At 42.7% G+C, this 21,144-nt stretch overlaps 1 protein-coding gene across 1 annotated transcript in view; it reads left to right on the forward strand.

Moving 5' to 3' along the window:
* Positions 1 to 21,144, forward strand: part of kiss1ra (KISS1 receptor a) — a 35,862-nt gene that overhangs the window by 6,748 nt on the left and 7,970 nt on the right. The gene's annotated exons all lie outside the window — the stretch shown is intronic.

The following is a 21,144-nucleotide window of genomic DNA, read 5'->3' on the forward strand; positions in this document are numbered from 1 at the left end:
TAATAAAAGTCACAGAACAAGAAACATTTCTGAAACCATCCAGTTTTTTAAACATATTGTCATTTAGAGATGTTCTTATTCCTATAATATCTTGTCTCTATTAAATGTATTAAATTTGACTCATTTTCATTGTTTTTAGTGTCTCTGCACAATTAGTGTCAGTTCATTTAACTTTCTGCTTTCTCTGCAGTCATCTGTGTTTAATTAAACAAACATGAAGCATATTAATCCTTCCTAGTTTTTTTGTGTTTTCTTTTTAAAGAAAATGCCCCAAATAGCAGCTGCTGCTTTGAAAACAGCTTTGAAGTCAGACTGAGAAAAGATATTTTTTCTCCTAAGAGAAGTTTGGTTACGAGTTGTTTGCTTTTTTCATTTAAACCCTGGTCCTATAGACATAATTGTGGAATAAATGGATCTTTTTAAAAAAATCAATCATAAGCTTTTAGAAGACGGATTGTTTTTATTTATGAACTTTTAGAATTCTTCATTTTTTATTCATTTCAGTTTCGATGAGCTTCTGCAATGTCACAAGATTTCTTTCCAACTAGTGTTGCATTAATGTTTCACCAAGATCTTGCATTGATGATGGAAGAGTCTGACTGCTGCACAAAGCCTTCTCCAGGACATCCAAAAGATTCTCAATGAGGTCTAGGTCTGGACTCTGTGGTGGCCAATCCATGTGTGAAAATGATGTCTCATGCTCCCCGAACCCCTCTTTCACTATTTAAGTGAATCCTAACATTGTCATCTTGGAATATGCCTGTGCCATCAGGGGAGATGGAATAACCTGGTCATTCAGGATATTCAGGTAGTCAGCTGACCTCTTTCTTGGAGCACATCCTGTTGTTGAACCTAGACCTGACCAACTGCAGCAACCCCAGATCATGGCACTGCCCCCACAGGCTTGTTAAATCCAGGTGGCAGTGTACCTTACCTGTTGCAGCTTGCTCTTTATGCAACATCAGTTTGAGTAAATGTAGATTAGTTCTGATCAAACAGGTAAAGTAACAACTAGTAGAAAAAGGGTTGGTTTCAAACAATTTAAATTATAACAGTTAATAGAAATGCTGTTTTTCACTATTGTGTTGCCATAAATGTAACATGTCAGTCGCTCCAGAAGAATTAACAAAAATAAAATTACAACTAGAAAGTCACTGGCTGGAATTTTTCCAACTATGCTAAATGGTAAATGGCCTGTATTTGATATAGCGCCTTCTAGAGTTCTGGAACCCCCCAAGGAGCTTTACAACACAATCAGCCATTCACCCATTCACACATACATTCACACCCTGGTTGAGCTACGATGTAGCCACAGCTGCCCTGGGGCACATTGACAGAGGCGAGGCTGTCAAACACTGGCGCCACCGGTCCCTCCGACCACCACCACCAGGCAAGGGGGGTTAAGTGTCTTGCCCAAGGACACAACAACAGCAACAGACTGAGCGGGGCTCGAACCTGCAACCTTCCAATTACGGGGTGAGCACTTAACTCCTGTGCAAAATGCTACAAATTATGACTATTTAGTTGTTTTAAGATGACAGAAATGCTCAGACTGAACAGCAGCTCACCTGTCTTGTGAAAACTTCACCACACTGCAGTTTGTTTATTAGTGCATTTATAACAGATATGTTATTCAATGTTCTCACTTTTTTTTAGAAAGACACTTAAAAAATAATGTTCCTTTTAAAGGAATAATAAAAAAACAGGATGTTTGCTGCCAAAACACAGATCTTTAGATATTTGTTCTAAATTATTTTCATTTGGTCTACTTAGTAAATGGCACAACTTTTATTACATCTATTATACTATGTGCATATAACTTATTTTCTTCAAAAAAAACAACAATTTTTATAAGTGCGTCTGTATAAATAATGACAAATCTTTTCTAACTTATTCTGAACAACAGTTTCACTTTCTGGGAAGCCTCCCAGCAGATGAGTAAAACTTACCTGTTCATCATTTTTATACTTTAGTTCTAAGTAATGATCACAAATCCACCTGGAGCCGCACGGAGATTAAAATCCATCTGTAATAAATGTCCCCTTCATAATGGGAGTCATATATAAATATCTCCTATAGAAATGGTTGCTGTAAATATAAAAGCCCGTACCAGTTAACTGCAGCTACAAAATAGCATGCTGCAAATGCTGATGCATCGCTCCAAGATGACTATGTCATCTTCCAAGCAGACGTTTGAGCCGATTTAACTGCAAATGAAATGGCCACAGTTAGAGCTACAGGATGAGGCAGAGTTCACTTCAAGTGCTTCATGCCTTTAAAGCAGTGGGAGTCTGATGGCAGCACCTAGAGAAGTTGAAAGTCTGTTGCAGAGGCAGGTTTGAGACCTGAGCTGAGGCCCTGTATGGTATGTCATTCCCTCCTTTCTGCCAGCACTTTCCTTCTTACGGACAGCTGAGTAAGGGCCATTAGAGCCTGAAATATAAAATGAAAACAATGGCATCTTTGCTATATGCCATTACCACAGTCAGAGCTGAGAAATACCCTAAAGTTGCAGCTACTGAGATGAAATCTGTGGATTTCCAAATGGGTGGGATAATCCTGCAGGGGGGCTGAGAGAGAATAGCTTTGTACTGCTCAGCGCAAGACCAAAATGTTTGATGATGCCATTAAAGAGTAAAGAGATTAAGACTATATTAACAGAATTTCAACACTAATTTAAAACAATTTCAGATCAACTTTTCACCAAATTATATTTTTTCCTCTAACTTTGCCCCCCCCCAATTCTGGTCCTCGTGGGCCACCATCCTGCGTGCTTTAGTTGTTTCCTTTCTTAAATGCATCCGATTCAACACTTGACTCCCTTTTTAGTCTTTTCTCAAGCTGTGTTGGCTGTTGCTGCAAGGCTGGGGAAGAAGGCAATTCCCCCGAGCCCCCGAGCTGGCACCCCAGACAGACACTGTTTTTAAAAAAAATGCAAGGACAAACTGTAAACTCAGTGGGCTGCCCCTTTAAGTATTTATGTTTTTATGGGCTGGTGGTGAATTTTGTTCAAATTTTCAAATGTAAATCTTACCAGGCGTGCGGTACCGTACAAAATATGTAAATGCAGCTGACCTCATTTGACTCTGCCTTTCTTGTGTGTGTGTGTGTGTGTGTGTGTGTGTGTGTGTGTGTGTGTGTGTGTGTGTGTGTGTTGGACAAAGAATGGTAGCAGCAGAGGGCAGATTTGAAAACAATACCAGCACAGTACATTCAGGCTTCTATGCACACCATTCAGTGGAGGTCAGCACAACTCCAACTTTTCTTTCATCTACTTTTATTTGCTTGTCTGGGGTCGGGTCGCAGGACCAGCCTAAGTACACAGACCCAGACTTCCCTCTTCCTAGCCACTTGGGCCAGTTCCTTTGGGGAAATCCCAAGGTGTTCTCTGGCCAGCTGAGAATCACAGTTCCTTCTGCGTGTTCTGGGCCTTCCTTTAAGTTTCCTTCCAGTTGAACTTGCCCGGACAAGCTCATCAGGGAGGCATCCTAACCAGATGCTCGAGCCACCTCAGCTGGCTTCTCTCAATGTGGAGAAGCAGCGGATCTATTCCCAGTCCCTCTTGGATGACAGTTTCTTACCATATATCTAAGAGAGCCCAGACATTCTGCTGAGGAAAAATTACTTGATCGCTTGTATCTGCAATCTCACTCTTTCAGTCACGACTCAAAGCTTTTGACCATAGGTGAGGGTAGGAACGTGGATCGACCGGTAAATCTTCCAGCTCAGCTCTCTTCACCACAACAGACTGGTACAATGCCTGCATCACTGCAGACGCAACACCAATTCGCCTACTGATCTGGCACTCCATCTTTCCCTCACTTGTGAAAAAGACCCTGAGATACTTAAACTCCACTTGAGGCAGGACCTCAATCCTGACCTGGAGAAGGCATTCTACCCTTTTCTGACCCAAGACCATGGTCTTGGATTTAGACGAGCTGATTCTCATCCCAGCTGCTTCACATTGCAAACCGCTCCAGCGAAAGCTGGAGATCACGTTCTGTTGAAGCCAACTGGACCACCATCTGCAAAAAGCAGAGACCTGATCCTCAGACCAAGAAAACAATCCCCTCAACACTTTGGCTGCTCCTAGAAATCCTGTCCATAAAAGTTAGGACCAGAATCGGTGACAAAGGGCAGCCATGAGGGAGTCTAACTCTCACTGGGAGTGAGCCCGGCTTACCGCCGGCAATGTGGACCAAGCTCTGACACCGGTCATACCGAGACCTTGTGTGTCTATGCTGTGGTTCGTTTGAGCACTCACGATGGGGGCGGGGCCTCAAAGTCCATTTTGCTTAGCATGTTTAAAAAAATTGTGAAAATGTTTAACATGCATCAACACTGGCATTATTATCCAACTGACCTCCATCATTTTAGACTAAATGGGCTCTTCCTAATAAAGTCACCAATTAAAAGTATTTGCAGATGAAACATCGGAGGTCACTGAGCAATTAACCAACATAATAATAAAAAAAACGTGTGATTTCACCATTCGATATTATTATTCACTACATTATTATTGTTCAAAGGCTTATTATCATGGAGGTTGTTCAAGGCAGAAAGATGATGAAAATTAGGAGATTTTCATGCTCATCTTCAAGGTCACAATTTCTTCTCAGTCATTAAATAAAATGAAAATTAAATCAATCAAATCAACAACCTGACCTGATTAGGCCTCAGTGAGCTACAGAAACAGCATTTTAAAGGCACTAATATAAAACATAATCAATTACTCTGGACATAATTAAGCCCTTTTTTCCCATTCAGGATATTAAACTTGACAAAAGAAGCTCATTGGTTGAAATATTTTGTATTGTTAAATGAAGAAAAATAGCTATCATTCTGCTCCACCATTGCCATGATGAGTCATGTTTGCTTAGATGGTAAAATAAATATTTCATGGTGAGTAACGCTTCTGCAAATAGAACTATCTGCAGAGGAGGACAGAGCGTTTAGAATATAAAACACAGATTTAATTTCATTTGTAAATGTTGATCTGGTTACTTGAGGTCAGGATGATTTTAGTATCAGAGGACCCTAAGGGTTTTGAGCTTTCAGGATCAACTTCTTCCATGGGGCGTTGTACAGCTAAATACCTCCACAAATGGCAGCCATTGATTTTGCTCACACAAAAAATATACAAGCCTATGTTGCAAACATGAGTACACCACAATTAAAATAAAGAAAGTTGGAGTGCAAACACCTCACCATACTGGACTATGTGTTTCCATAGGCTCCAATTATAAGTTTTTGAGCCAAAATGGGAGGTGGCCACCACCGCCATTTTGACTGTGTCTCAGGTTCCGTCAAACCTAGACAATTCCAAAAAAAGGAAAAGAGGTGGAGCTGAGGGTGGGGCTGTAAGGCTGGGATCAAATGACGAAACCCGTCGAACTGAAGCGATGGCCAGAGGTGGGAAGTAACGAATTATATTTACTTGCGTTACTGTAATTGAGTAGATTTTTTGCACATTTATACTTTTTAAGTAGTTTTTAAAATCTGTAATTTTACTTTTACTTAAGTAATGTTTTTTGTAAGTATTGTACTTCGCTACATTTTTTATCTTATCCGTTACCGAGTAAAAAAAACAACATTGCAAAATACTGTGTCGGCACGGTTCGCACTGGATTCAGACACAACCACAGAGAAGAGACGAGAGTATAAACATATACATATGTAGAAGCGTCTTAACGCGCTCGAGAGTGATCCAGCGCTTAATGAAGTGTCCATGTATATATGTCTATACTGTAAGACCCAAACATGGAAGTGCTGCCGACGCTGAAGGCGCGCACCAGAAGAACTGAGTGCTTAAGTTACGAGAGTGTTACGGGGTACGAAGGAAAGGATAAGAAACACTAACTGACTATTCGGATGACTGGAGGATCACCTAAGAAGATCAAAGCTTGTGAGAAGGATTAATGAAGGGATGTCTGAGCGGTCAACAGGTGAGTTGAACTTCTTAGTGTGAAGCATGTGTTAAGTGACCTTACAGTGCAATGAATGGTGAGTAGGAGAAGAAAATAGGCGCTAATGGTACGAGAAAGACAACCTGGCCTGCCAGACTCCTCCTGTTTAATTCACGTCATACACGGCGATGCTCAAATTTCTCATAAACAATGAAGACAGCGGCGGAGTTCGCTGCGGCTCTTTCCTCTGTTCTAAATGACACAGATGTCTTTAAAACCACAAGTAGAAGCGCTAAAAGCATTTCTTCTAAAAAATAAAAGATGTTTGCGCTATTGTCAGATGCTATTTTTTTTACTACAACAAGAAATCTACCGCGTTGTGTGGTACAGTCGGGATTTCCTTTTTTCTGATTGGTCATTTTTGAGCTTCCTAGTCCCGCCCCTCAAGTGATCTTCCAGCTAAAAGAAAAACTCTGCAGACTGGAGACTGTCTCCAAGATGTGTCTGCCACTCTTCAGAGCCATTCAGGATGGTGTCCAAAAGCACTTTGGTGAGATGATGGAAGACGCTGCTGCAATACTTCTTCCAAAGTTCAAGACCACCCGGACTGAGAGGCACGATATCATTGAAGCAGGTACTTTTTAATAATTTAATATCATACCTTAATCTGTTTCTTATTCATTTCAATCCTGTCAACATACTTAAAGTTCAATTATACGAGTCTGTCGACACAAATTATAGTATTTGTGAGGCATGTATTACTAAAAACAATTCTTGTTGAGTCTTCTATCAAAAATTAATTGCCAAATATATTAAATATGTGTTATGTATTTGTCATTCAACAGGTTTGATCAATATGAGAAGACATCTTGACCAGATCCATGCTTTCGTTCTTTTTTAAACACAGAAACAGTTTTGTTTACCTGTTTGTAGCTACAGTTTCGCCGACGGCTGCCGGCTTCTTCAGGCTGACATCAGCGTCACAAAGACTTACAAGATTTACAAAGACACAGCAAGAACACACCTAAGATCTTGACCAGATGGCAGAGGCTGGGGCGGAGCAAGTCAAGCAACAGTCATCACATCTTACCCTCATCTTTGTTTAAAAGTGCTTTTCAGTCCATCGGTCCCAGCGTGCTCTCTATAATTAATGCTTCTCTGGTTTCTGGTCAGGTCCCTGTTTACTTTAAGAATGCTGTAATCCACCCGCTTCTTAAAAAACAGAGTCTCGACCCCTCTCTCCATAGCAGCTTCAGACCCATCTCTAAACTTCCGTTCATCTCCAAGATCTTGGAAAAGGTTGTGGCTAAACAACTCACAGCTGCTCTTGATGAACATAACATCTATGATAGCTTCCAGTCAGGTTTTCGTAGAGCTCATTCTACTGAAACAGCTCTTCTTAGGGTCTCTAATGACCTTCTGACCCACAGTGATGCAGGGGACTGATCTGTTCTGGCCCTGTTGGACATGACTGCAGCCTTTGACACTGTTGACCATCACCTGCTCCTGGAGAGGCTCAGAGACTGGGTAGGCCTATCAGGATCTGCCAGGGGGGGGGGGGGGGGGGGGGTAGTAATTCAGGGAAAAGTCATGGACTTGTGACTATAACCTAATGTATAATGCTAGTTTGCTGTGTAACTGCATTTGTACTTCAATATGCATATTTGTTCATTTAATAAAAAAACGGCCACTTTGACATTTATACCCCATTGTCTTTCTTTTAACTATTCAGAAGAGCCCGTCCTTGCACAGTCAAAAAAGTAACTAAGTAACTTTTACTCTGACTACATTTGAAATAAGCTACTTTTTACTTTTACTTGAGTACATTTTGAGGCAGGTAATTTTATTTGTAATTGAGTAAAATTTCATGAAAGTAATTATACTTGTACTTAAGTACAACATTTTAGTACTCTTTCCACCTCTGGCGATGGCTAACGCGGAGGTGGGAGCTAAGTTAATGGAGGTAGCTACCTAGCTACAACCGGAGTTTACTGTGCACAACACCGGAGCTTCTGAGTCAGAGATACGCCAGGCTGACCGCTGGGTTAAATCGGGTGGAACACAGAGGTCTCCCGAGAACTCCACAAGCCGGCAGCCGCATAGCAGACAGGCACCGCTGCAATCAGAGATGCGCCGAGCTGCAGCTGGGGAGAACCGGGTGGAAAACATCGGTTTCCATCCCAGAGCTCCACAAGCCGGCAGCATGAAGTCACAGATGACAGAGAAGTTTCTACCATCAGTCTGTGCCCATGGTCATCATGCACTTTTTCAACCAGACAATGATCCAAAACACACATCTAAAGCCACTGTTGCATTTCTGAAGAAGAACAGGGTGAAGGTGATTGAATGACCAAGTTTGAGTCCTGATCTGAACCCAATTGAGCTGCCCTGGTGCACACTAACGGAAGCAAGTCTGCTGAACGCAGGCGCCACCAGTCCCTCCAACCACCACCAGCAGGCAGGGTGGGTTAAGTATCTTGCCCAAGGGCACAACAGCAGCATTCACAGGTGGGAGCTGGAATTGAACCTACAACCCTCTGATTACAGGACAACCCACTGTACCTCCTGAGCTGCTGCTGCCTACAGTTCTGTAATGAGTCTCTGTTTTTAGACAGCTGCCATCTCCAAATATAAAGAAATGATCATTTCAACTTTAAGCCCATACCGATGATTCAGCTGTAGAAAAAAAAAAGCAAGAGAAAAAGTTGATAAAGTGAGCTACTGGTGTCATCATCATCATCATCATCATCATCATCATCATCAACATCATCAAGGCTCCCGCGAAGGGTCGGGTGTTGCCCCTCACCAGTGCGTTGAGCCTACCAGGTGAACCAGTTGTTTCCAGTACTGGCGGTTTTGTGCCAGCTGCTCTGCATTCGCTATGGCAACTCCGAATTGTTGGGCGCCTGCAACGACATCGAGCCATCAGTTGCTTGGTTTACCTTGTGGTCGTCTCTAGCCTGCGGCCCTCGGGTCAAACTGCAGAATGGCTCTGGTTGGATGGTCAAAAGAAAGACAGAGGACATGGCCGAGCCAGCGGGTTAGGCGTGGCGCTGCCAGGCAAGATGCTATGGGCTGGCGCTTGTGTTCTTTTAGCACTTAGTTGGAGACCTTCTGGGGCCACCGGATGTTCTCAATGGTTCTCAGAGCCCTGCAATCAAAGCCATAGATTCTTGTAGCCTTGTAGGCCAGGTCTCCGAGTCATAGAGCAGGATGGAGAGTATGGCAGAGTTGTAAATATGGAGCTTTGTCTTGCGTGAGATGGTCTGGTGCCGCCAGAGTGGTTTCCAGAGAGACTGCAGAGCTGATGCAGTCAGGGAACTTCTGCGGTTGATCTCTGGTTTCAGGTCTTTGTTGTCTGTCACTAAGTAGGCCAGATACACAAAGTTGTTGACAGGCTCTATGATATCATTATCAAGGCATATTGGAGGTGGATCTGGTCCATTCCCGACACCCATGAACTTTGTTTGGTCCACCTCACTTGGAGGCTGAGCTTCTCTGCCTCTTCACTGTAGATGCCCAGAGCATCTGGGTTATAAATACTGGTGTTATAAATCCCTTAATAGTCACATTGTTTAATCACAGCCAACCAGAAAATGACTAATTAATTAGGTATGGTTCACCAGTGATAATAATTTGGCCACGAACGTACATTTTGGTCTAGAAAATATATGGTCAAAACAATTAAATTATTCCATGTATATTACTCTACATTATTAGTGCCATAAGATTAAATCACAACAACAACACAACATAAAACGTGCTTTAAGACTGGATCCTTAATCAGTGGCAGAAAACTGGAACTATTTGTCCCACTGGGCTAGATTTAATTGTTCAAAATGAAAGTCAACAGATCTTTTTTCAGTGACGCATGGTGGCACTTCACATATGGAGGTGACAAACTGGTTAAAAGTTGATTGATGTACGGGATCAAAAACAGCTGGAAGACCAGAGTAATGAGTCACAAGTGTGTGGAGCAAAGAAAGTCCAGTCCTGAGCGAGCCACGCCTCAACGCCCTGTGAAAGGAGACCCAACGGGGGAGAGATGGAGTAGAAACAGCAAGAGGAGTGAAAACTATCAAACCAAACCCCGTGGAGGACAGGCTAATGCTATATTTGAAATCGAAAGAGATTAGCTCTTTATCCCAGATGTTTGTCTCAACTCCTACTGGTGAGGTAAACAAAATCATTGAAGAGTGGACAGATGTAAATGTTGGACCTTTGGATAAACAAGCCACATGTGTCCACTTACAGGCCCCAACAGCAAGCTGCAAACAAACAGAGAAGGAGAGGCTGACAGAGAGGCAGACAAGAAAACAGCAGGAGAAAAACAAAGGCGGCAAATCAAACCTGGATCCAGTTTCTTTTGAAAACCCTTTTCATTTTTTCTCCAGCCATTTTTTTTTTACTTTTAATGGTTCCAACTACACATCTTAAATATTTCTTAAATGGCAACAGACATAGTGTAGACCTTAAATGTGCATGAAGTAAGAATGACATCCTGTAGTCATATTTAGATACTGCAGCCCACAAATCAAAACGTCACTTTGTGAGCTTCATGGCGGTTGCCGGTTGTGGATCAGCATCCGGAGATTCTAGATGACAAGCAAAGACGATATCACTGTAATAAAAAGTATCTTGAGATTTTTTTAGAGGTGACCATTTTATTCTAACTCACTGTTAGCATCGTTAGCAAAACGTTAGCTTCTAGCTTTCTTTACCGAAATTTTAGGCAAAAATATAAAGGATGCTGTGGCTTCTTAGTGTTACAAGAGATAAGTTCTGGGCCGTTCTTTCTACTGGGTACCTATTCTTCTGTCCACAATTCTGCTGCTTTTCTGCTGACGTTTAATCACATCAAATAAACCAAATCAAACTTTATTTGTATAGCACTTTTCATGCTCAGGAAGCAACACAAAGTGCTTAACAGATTAAAATGACCCATATAACCAACATTCCCTCCCTTTCCCACGCTTATAACAATTGTGACAGTTTCACCCCCAATTCACAAACCTTTCCCAGGCACACACAAACACACACACACGCACACACACACACGCACGCACGCACACACACACACACACACACACACACACACACACACACACACACACACACACACACACACACACACATACACTCGTCCACATAACGCATTAATAGACCACAGTAAACACTAGGCTGAGCTCAGATTGGACAGGACACGCCATTAAGGGAGCCATCTGCCTCGACAGCAGCAGATCAATGGCAGCAGCAAAGACACCAATCTAGGGCGCCCTGGGAGGGAGGGTAGCAACCCCTACCACTACCTGGGCACTACCCTAAGAGCACCCCAGCCAAGGCCGGATTTTAATATGGGCAAACTGGGCACAGGCCCAGGGACCCACAGCCAAATGGGGGCCCACGCAAGCAGCAGTCTTTTTATTTATTTATTTTTTTTGTGCAGCAGTCAAAGTTGGAGAAAAATGTCGACAAGTAATTAAAATTGCGCCCACATTTTCTTAGTTAACACACATTTCTTTTAACAACGGTAGTTTTTGCATCTTTACTGCTCCCCTGCTTCAGCCCTCTCCCCCCTCCCTCTGTGCAGCGGTCGCAAACTCACTGATGTGCCTGCAGCCTCTCAGAGTTCTTGCTGCTCTAAACATTGAAAGAATCATTGAATTGTCTGTTCCTCACTTCTGATTACCTTCAATGGTGTCTTTTTGTCGCAACCACCAGGTACAAAAACGAACTTGTTTTTATTTGACAATTTTTTTCTGTCCTGTCTGTTTATTATCTTCCTGCATCTCCTCTCAATCCTAAAGAAAAACCGCTAGCTGGCTTCATGTATATTCACCTTATGAGTTACCTTTGAACTGCAGATAAAAAAGATCTACCGACCGCAAAAATAGCAGTGCGCCGGCCGCACCGGTGAGGTGAAATCACCGGAGAACGAAACAGGTTATGCACTCCGCTCCGCAGCAGTAAAACGCATCAGGCAGAAATAAAAGACAGAAAACATAAAAAAGATATGAGCCGACATAAACGATTGCGTGTTAAAATTGTTTTTGAGATGGCGACACTTTGAGAATGTTACTGTGGCCGTTCTCAGGACGCATCTGTCTGGAGCGCGTCAACGATCAGAGCTCTGCGCCTCTCGGCTCTAAATAATCCCTGCAGTGTCCACATGAATAATGTAATATAAATAGAACCATGATCGTTTACGGGCTAAAAAAATTGTCTACAGTCCATCCTCCCTAATGTGTTTGTGGCCCTGCAGATTTTTCTAACTCTACCTGCACTTCTTATATGTACCTCTAAACGTATGACTCTTTCATAAGGGTACTGCACCATCAGCTACCTCAGCCCAGACAAGAGCAGAGAAAATAGAGACAGAATAGAGGATAATTCTGTCTGGATGTGGATGGAGATTACATTTTACAGCAGCCTGATCATCATTTAAATACATAAAACATCACTTGGCTTCTAGTCCACGCTATCACCATCATTTTAATTGGTGTGTGTGTGTGTGTGTGTGTGTGTGTGTGTTTTCCACTTCAAACACTGGTCTAACCAACCAGACCAGCGTGTCCAGTAACATATTAATGTTACAATTAAACTATTTATCTTTTTGTAGGCTATAGGAACATTTCACCTGCCGTGCCCCGACCGCTTCTGCTCCACATAAACTTTGTGCGTGATCAAATGTCTCTACAGGTGCTTTCTGAGCTGAAGAGGCTATTCTGCCACAGACAGACTGGATGCGTCATGCGTCTCCATATTGGAGACGGTAACAAGTGCTATTCAGCCAACGTTTCATAATCAGAGAACATTTTTCCAAGTGACACATCCCTCAGAGAGACGGTTTCCAGACTGCACCAGCGGAAGGAAATCTTACCGCATCGCCGTGGTTCTGCGCTGCGAACCCCTCTACAGATCTTCAGCCCACTGTCCACCGTGTGCGCTGCGAGCTGCGCTGAGCAGTGTCCAGTATAAAGCTCTGATGTTCTGATGGGAATCTTTTCTTGATTTATTTAGTTACCTCCGAAATGTGCGTAACGATTAAAATGTCAGCTCATCTGTGTGCGCATCAGTGTGCGTCGGGGTAATTCTTTGAAATCAATGAACATCCTTGAGTTTATCCGTCAAAATAAACAGTCAAATGGAAATATCTGTAACCTGCCATTTAACTGTTTTGCCTTCTTGTGAAGATTGTTGCAAAGATAAACAATTAAACTTGATTAACCCCAGAGCCATGCGCACTGCGCTGTACTGACTGTAAATGAGGGGGGGGGGGGGGGGACAATTTAATCGGATCCTTTTCTTAACTTTCCAACATGGTTTAAGGTAAAAATTTCATTGAGTAAAATTTTAGTTGCACCAATCTAACGAGACAGAGCCTGGATTTGTATTCTGAACAGTTTAAACATGTTTAAAACGGAGACATGTGTGACACGTCTAAAGTTCGCACTTGCTCTGCTATTATGGAAATTAAACTAACAAGATAAATAACAAAATTATTTTAGGCACAGACAACATCCCCCACACTTTTGAAAAGCTTGCAACGCGCCTGCTACCAGTTACAAATAGTGAAGGGGAACAATTTTCACAAATGGCAAGAGTAAAAAATGAACTGAGAACAACACAAACTGAACAGCGCCTCAGTGCACTGTCACTGATGGCTGTTGAATCTCAGCTTGTCAGGAATCTGGACTTTGATGACATTGTAAATGAATTTGCTAATAGAAATGCCAGAAAGCAATTTTCTGAAGGCAAGAGAGGAGACCAACAAGAGAAAAAAAGAAGAGAAAGGAGCCAGTAGTCAAGAGGAAGATGGAGACAGGAGTCAAGAGGAGGAAGGAGACAGGAGACAAGATGAGGAAGGAGACAGGAGACAAGAGGAGGAAGGAGGCAGAAGACAAGAGGAGGAAGGAGACAGGAGACAAGATGAGGAAGGAAACAGGAGACAAGAGGAGGAAGGAGAGAGAAGACAAGAGGAGGAAGGAAACAGGAGACAAAAGGAGGAAGGAGACAGAAGACAAGAGGAGGAAGGAAACAGGAGACAAGATGAAGAAGGAGACAGGAAACATGATGAGAAAAGAAACAGGAGACAAGATGAGGAAGGAGACAGGAGACAATAGGAGGAAGTAAACAGGAGACAAGATGAGGAAGGAGACAGGAGACAAGATGAGGAAGAAAACAGGAGACAAGAGAAGGAAGGAGACAGGAAACAAGAGAAGGAAGGAGACAGGAGACAAGAGGAGGAAGGAAACAGGAGACAAGAGGACGAAGGAGACAGGAGACAAGATCAGAAAGGAAGCAGGAGACAAGAGGATGAAGGAGAAAGGAGACAAACAAAAACATGCAGGTATTTATCCCTTGTATCAACATAAGTAAGCGAGTTTTAATATTGACAATGCTGTGAAATGTCTAAAAAGTGCTTCTGGGTAGCATTAATATGGGGGTTTAAGATTCAGGCATCTGCCTGATAGATCCCGGTGGCTGCCTGGTGGGGTCTGGGTCCCTGGGCTCTGCTGGGTCCCCGGCGGGGGTGGTCACCCCTGGGTCCCGGGTCGCTGGGTCCCGGGCTCGGTCGGGTAGGGGGTGGGAGGCTGCGGGCGGGCCTGTGGGCTTGCCGCTGATATCTCCCGGGACTCTGCCGGCTGCTAGTTGTGGCCCCCCGGGGCGATCCTCTGTGCCTCTCGGGGGGGGGGGGGGGGGGGGGGGGGGGGGGGCCTTCCTGGTTGCAGTCTCCTTGGGGTTCCTGTGTTCTGGGGCAGCACCTGGATCTCTGGGACTTGGAGCTCCCCCCGTCTCCTGCGCATCTTTGGGGGGCGGATCTGTGGTCCCTCGCACTCTCTGTTGGACGCTCCTATAGAAGAACCTTACATAAACAAGTGCGTGTACACACACAGGTGCTCACATGGTGCTCTCAAAAGTATGGGCTTAGGAACGTTAAACACAGGTCTTAAGACTATGGTGGGCACTTAATGCACTGTGATTTATTATCTTGATTCTTCAGTTAAGCAATGTTGATTATATATTTTCTTCATCAAGTTGACGCAGTGATAGCTAGATCTTGTTGTATTGTTGTTGTGTCCCTTTTTTTGTCTTTTTCTGCAGGTCTAGAAGCAGACTCTTGTTCATTGTTTATTTTTGTGGAACACCACCCTCCCCCTCCTCTCTCCCCACCTTTTCTTTTCCTTTCTCTTTCACCTCTGTCTCCGTGTCTGGTCGGAATTACAATGCATTCAACAACAATAACAATAAAGTTTTAAGTATCAGGCGTGACATTAAAAGCAAACGCTTTGATGCTCCACCTGAGAGTAAATCTGTAAGGCTTGTTACCAGCTTTCAGACATCAATTCTGCTTGCTTCACAGCCAGACAGGACACGGTTAAGAAAAAAAAAAAAAGAAAGAAAGAAATGACGAAATGGGAGGCAAACATATGGCCACGGCAGTACGACTGACTTCGCCGTGCCACCACAGCCCCACCCTCTTTTGAAAACTCCCATAAAGTGATGCAGAGAAACACCCACTTGTCTTGAGTTACCAGCTACAAATTTGTGGTGATTAAGAGAAATGGGGCGATTTGGGACCTATCACAGTAAAACTAGACCTTTTTGGTCCTGAGGGGGCGGGGCTTGTGTGATGTCATCATCCAACCATTCAGTTTAGTTTGTGGCTGGATGTCAAATGACCACATAAATTCTTGTAACTCTACTCTATTCGAGTATGAAGTTATAGCCATTTATATTTTTTTGGCGAGTAGTCGAAATTCGAGGCCTGGCCACACCCCCTCAGCATATAAGAAAAGTCAGTTTCATTTTTTCTATTTGATCACCCATCCCTTCTGAGCAATTTCCCGCAACCTTCGAGACAGTTGTGCAAGAAAATGGTCGAGTAAATCAATCAGACGTGGAACCTAGAAACGGCCAAAATGGGATCTAAATCACCACTTCCAACCAAAATGGCCAACTTTCTGTTTGATGTTGACCATGGAAACAGGAGGCTTTTCTGTGCAAACTGTTGAGTACTACAAGTGTACAAAACTTCATAACTGTACGATAAACTAAGCTTTATGGAGGGGGGTATTTTTCACATTCTACGGGGCGATGTGGAGCTAGTTTTATTGTGATTTTTTTTGGGACCTTTAAAATACAAAATTTTACACCACGCCCGACATGTGTGCAAAAATTCCTGAGTTTTCAGGTATGTTAAGGCCTACAAAAAGCCAATTTACTTGGCGGAAGAAAAATAAACAGAACAGATACAATAGGCCTTCGCAGTGCTTTTGCTGCTCGGGCCTAATAAATAAATAAGTAAAACAAGCAATGCAATAAATAGTAATCAGTTAAAAGCTAAACTAAAAAGGTGGGTCTTGAGCCTGATCTTAAAAACATGAATTTTCCCTGCGACCCTGAGATCCTCCGGCAGCCCATTTCAGAGGCGAGGGCCGTAATAACTAAGAGACGCCTCGCTGTGAGTGTGAGTCCTGACTTTAGGAATGACAAGTAAATGGCTGCCAGAGGAGCACAGTCGGGGTGTAATGACATCTCGTCGCACGAGATCTCGTGATAATAAATCAGCTCGACATTTCTCATTTGAAGAAAAGGCTGTCTCGCGAGACCTATGCAAAGGAGCAGGAGAAGAAGAAGCGTTGGAAATGGACTGTAATCATGGCTACGCCTCTGAACGCTGAAACAGAAGACGCCCCAACGACGTTTAAGAAATTTGTTTGGATACATTTTGGTTTTCCGGTTGAAACGAAAGATGGCGAAAGAGTGACGGACAAGACACGGACAATATGTAAGCACTGCAAGAGAATAACACCATACACTGCGGCTAACACTAGCACAATACAAAAACACCTTCAGAACCATCACAGCGCTTTGCTCAAATCAGCTCCACCTGTGAAGGCGGTGCCGAAAGGACAAACTACGCTGAAAAATGCCTTTGCACCTCAGCTTCCACCTTTATGTGACAGAGCTGCCGCAATAACAAGAGATATCGGCATTTTTATTTCAACTGATATGCAGCCGTTTTCTGTTGTGGAAAATAAGGGATTTAAAACACTTCTTTACATGCACGAACCAAAGTACAAACTTCCATCGCGGGTGCATTTTGCTCGCACTGTTGTTCCAAATCTCTACGAGGAGTGTAAGGCCAAAGTTGTTCAGACACTGAAGGAGGCAGAGAGCTTCGCCATAACGACTGACGGCTGGACCTCCAGGGGTACGTTAAGCTACATTACCATCACAGCGCACACCACTGGAATATGGTAAATGTGCTGCAGACTCGGCCGATTTTTGAGTCCCACACAGGGACACATATTGCAGAAGTTTTACAAAAAGCTGTTTCTGACTGGGACCTTGAAAGACCACACCACAGCATTGCGATTGTGACAGATAATGCACGTAATATGGAAGTAGCTGTGAGCGAAGCGGGATTGACGCCGCATGTAAAGTGTTTTGCTCACACTATAAACTTAGCTACCCAAGCTGGCCTCAGTGTAGCACGAGTCTCCCGTGTACTTGGGTGAGTGAGACATGTGGCAGCATTATTCCACCGGAGTTCAACAGCTGCGGCACAGTTAAAGTCCATGCAAAGCTTTGTTCTTAGGTCTACATAGGACTGAGGAATCCGAAAAAGAAATGCACAAGTTAAACTGTGAATAAAAAGTTCTAATAAACTGCTGTTTTGCAGAATAAATATAAAAAAGTTTTTTTTACTAATATAGAAATCTCGTCTCGTATCGTTATCGTGAACTCAGTATCGTGTCTCATCTCGTCTTGTGAGTTTTGTGTCTCGTTACACCCTTAGAGCGCAGGGACCGCGAGAGTCCATTTGGTAAAAGCAGTTGTGAGAGATAAGACGGGTCAATACCATTAAGACACTTAAAAACCATTAAAAGTATCTTAAAATCAATTCTGAAACATACGGGGAGCCAATGCAGTGATCCTAAAACTGGAGTGCTCCCGCTTCTTGTTCTTCGTCAGAACACGAGCTACTGAGTTTTATAAAAGTTGTAGACCTGAAGTACTCTTTTTGGGAAGACCAGAAAGCAGGGCATTGCAGTAGTCAATTCTACAGGTGAAAAAAGCATGCATCAGCGTCTCCGTATTCGTATTGGCCCGAGAGAGAATGGGGCGGACTATGGCGATGTTCTTGAGATGATAATTACAAATGTCGGGGCAGGGCTTGCGTTGAAAAATTGTCGACCTTGTGGACTCTGGAACCATGAAGTGTGGAGGCAGGACAGATTGTAAACATTGGATGTTTCTTAATGTCAAGGCGCCTGGCCTTTGCGAGGCGATGTCTTGCGTGCATTGCTTACAAGGACACTGCCCTTTCTTGGTCAAAGAAAATGGTTAAATGGAACAGACTTGATTCACATGATCGGGGCTTCCATGGCGGTCACGTAACGTCACGTGACACAGGAGGTAAAGTTATATTTTATACATATTAGTTTCAATATAAATATATAACAAGCCTTTTACTTTTTCAATTATGTATCTATTTGTTAAATTAAATACATAAGTGAGTTACTGCCTGCTACCCACCAAAGCTGCAACTACTAAGCAACTAACCAACCATAAATAACTTCTTTGGATCTAAAAAAAAAACATTTTAAATTAGCTGACTTACTTTTAAAATTGAAATTTGCCCCAAAAGTAGCTGCCGGCTTCTGATCCGCCGTCCATTTGAAAATACCGCAGTGTAATCTGGGTAATTTTTTACCAAGGCTAGGGTACAAGACACCTCCCGTGCATCCTTGCTCAGCTAGCTAAACGGCTAACAAATGGAGAACACATGCCTTGGTAGAACATGAGCACTGGAACATGCCTTGTCGGCTCCGGATGGAGTACCTTCTAGGCAGCCAGGGCGGGGCCAAGACAGAAGAAGTGCATTTGGAGGAAGTGTGAGTGCGTAGTAGAGAATATGCAAATAGTTGCCAAACTGGAAAAGGGAGCATTGTGTCAATGGCAGTGACGCATGTGAGCATGTCGGTCGCTGTTTGAGCTACTTTAAAAAATCTTTAAAGACTTTTAAACAATTATTTGACAAATTTTACATTAATTGCTGACCACATTAAATCTTATCAAAACATAATTTCAGAAATTCACTTAAGCCATCGCACAGCCTTCTCAAAATGCCACGCAGCAATGGATCGTGGGTAATACCATTCACCGAAGTTTGCATTGATCCAGATTTGGGCGATCATGTTCGGCTCAAGTGTGCAAAAGGGGCGTGGTTAACTTTCGCACTTGAGAGTCGGTGCACCCAATGCACTCGCACCCCTGACCAGGACTGCCCAAATGATGGATAGAAGTACGAGTATTGGGATTGGGCCATATTTTCTGGAACCAGGAAGTATGGAGGTGGGACAGATTGTAAACCAATGACTCTCTTTCTTCAGCCTTCTTTGAAAGGAGAAAAACTGGCAACACCCCATCCAGCTGAGAAGGAAATCTGTTCCAATGTAAACTTCCTGCTACATGATTGATACATTAGACATTTTGTGATAATTTATCTGTAAATATCCTCACTTATTGTATCAAGGAATTTTGATAAACTCGAATCAATGTCACAGTGAATCAAAATCTGATAAATCCACATTTAAATCAATGCTGTTAAAATAAAGAACATTTGTTACTTTAAAGGTTTAATTTGTTTTGAACAATTGTACAAAATGATAGGAAGCACTGAACATAATAAGGAAGCGTGCAACGCCTCATAGGTCCTTAAAATCTTAAGTAAGGTGGTGATTTATTCTGCAGCCCGAGTATGACTGACCTCATCACAAACCCTTTCAACCTCTTTGAAATCCTGATGCACTCCAGATCTCTAGAGACTAATGGATGATGGTGTCCTGGTTGGAGATGAAACACAAAGAGAGACAGATGGGCAGGCACAGGATGGAAAAATGGATAATCTAGTTGGAAAAGAGCTTTTACGAAACATCTGACCTCAAGTTTTCTCACTATATTATTGGGAGAAACATGAATTAATTAATTAACTATTCCATCAAAAATCATCAGAGGGGACGTATAGTAAATATTATACTTAACCCAAACCCTTTACATACAAAATTATACTTTTAAAGTTAATTTGTTTTTCCAAAGTCTGGACTTTAACATCCCACTGGGGCATTGTGGAGCTTTGTTTGTAGGCAAATAAATAAAAAAATACATCAATCTGAAATGCTGATGTTCTTTCTTGTGCATCTAATCTTCTTCTGAAAATTCCTCCCTCATGGTTTTCTTTTGTCTTCATCCTGCTGCTTTGCTATTTAATTTCAAAGCCTTGTTAGCAAAGATTCATGCAGTGGGAAGTTGTTCACTCATACGTTCTGTCTTTAGCTCGGTCATATTTACAGTGTATCGTCATGAAGGGACTGTTTTCTCCTCTCTCCTCATGAAGAACTTATCTCCGTGAGATATTGCTCAAGGCCTTTGATGCCTCTGCATCTAAACTGTCTTAACTAGCTATTTGCCTCCCCCTACAGCTCAAGAGAAGAAAGAAGACCAAGAACCCTTTTTTCTTTAAATAATAATCAAATAACTTTGTTAGTCCAAATAATCATATGAAACTCAATGTTCAATCTGTGAAATGAGAAAATTAATTACTTGATATTATAATCCTATGATAGTATTTTAATAAGTAATATAACTTTAAACTACACACTAGACTGATCACACATAATGTTAAAATCACATGACATATTCCTTTGTCGCTCCAATCAGAGCTGTCCTTTCTGACGCGTGGCATGGTCTGTGCGGTGTTTGTTTTTGTTGCCCAATTCTGATTCGACCATAAATCAAAACATCTGAATTATAAAACTAATTCCCACGTTACCCTTAACTCAGTTCAACGTTCTAGAGTTGCGAGCCGGCCACTCGTAACTTTTTAACCACAAAGAAACTTGACAAGCTGGATAATAAAACCTGTTGCAAGCTACACCTGACGCAATGCTCCTTCAGAGTAAAAGCTGAACTCACTGACCCTTCAGGGTCCCGCTGACGCTGTCAAACAACTGTTGCTTACCTGGAGGCAATCTCAAGACTAGTCTGTCGTATCGTACGCTGTTTCACCGGCTCCGGTACCAAAGGGGGGTCCGAGGACCTGGCATTCTGGATCTAAAACGGAGGTCTCCGCAAGGGTATGTGGAACGGCAAGATACCGCCTGAATGTGGTTTTTGAAACTCAGTCTGTAGTTTAGAGCAAAAACATTCGCTCCCACACAGAACTAAT

This window comes from Nothobranchius furzeri, chromosome 11 (assembly GCF_043380555.1).
Source record: "Nothobranchius furzeri strain GRZ-AD chromosome 11, NfurGRZ-RIMD1, whole genome shotgun sequence".
Lineage (NCBI taxonomy): Eukaryota > Metazoa > Chordata > Actinopteri > Cyprinodontiformes > Nothobranchiidae > Nothobranchius > Nothobranchius furzeri.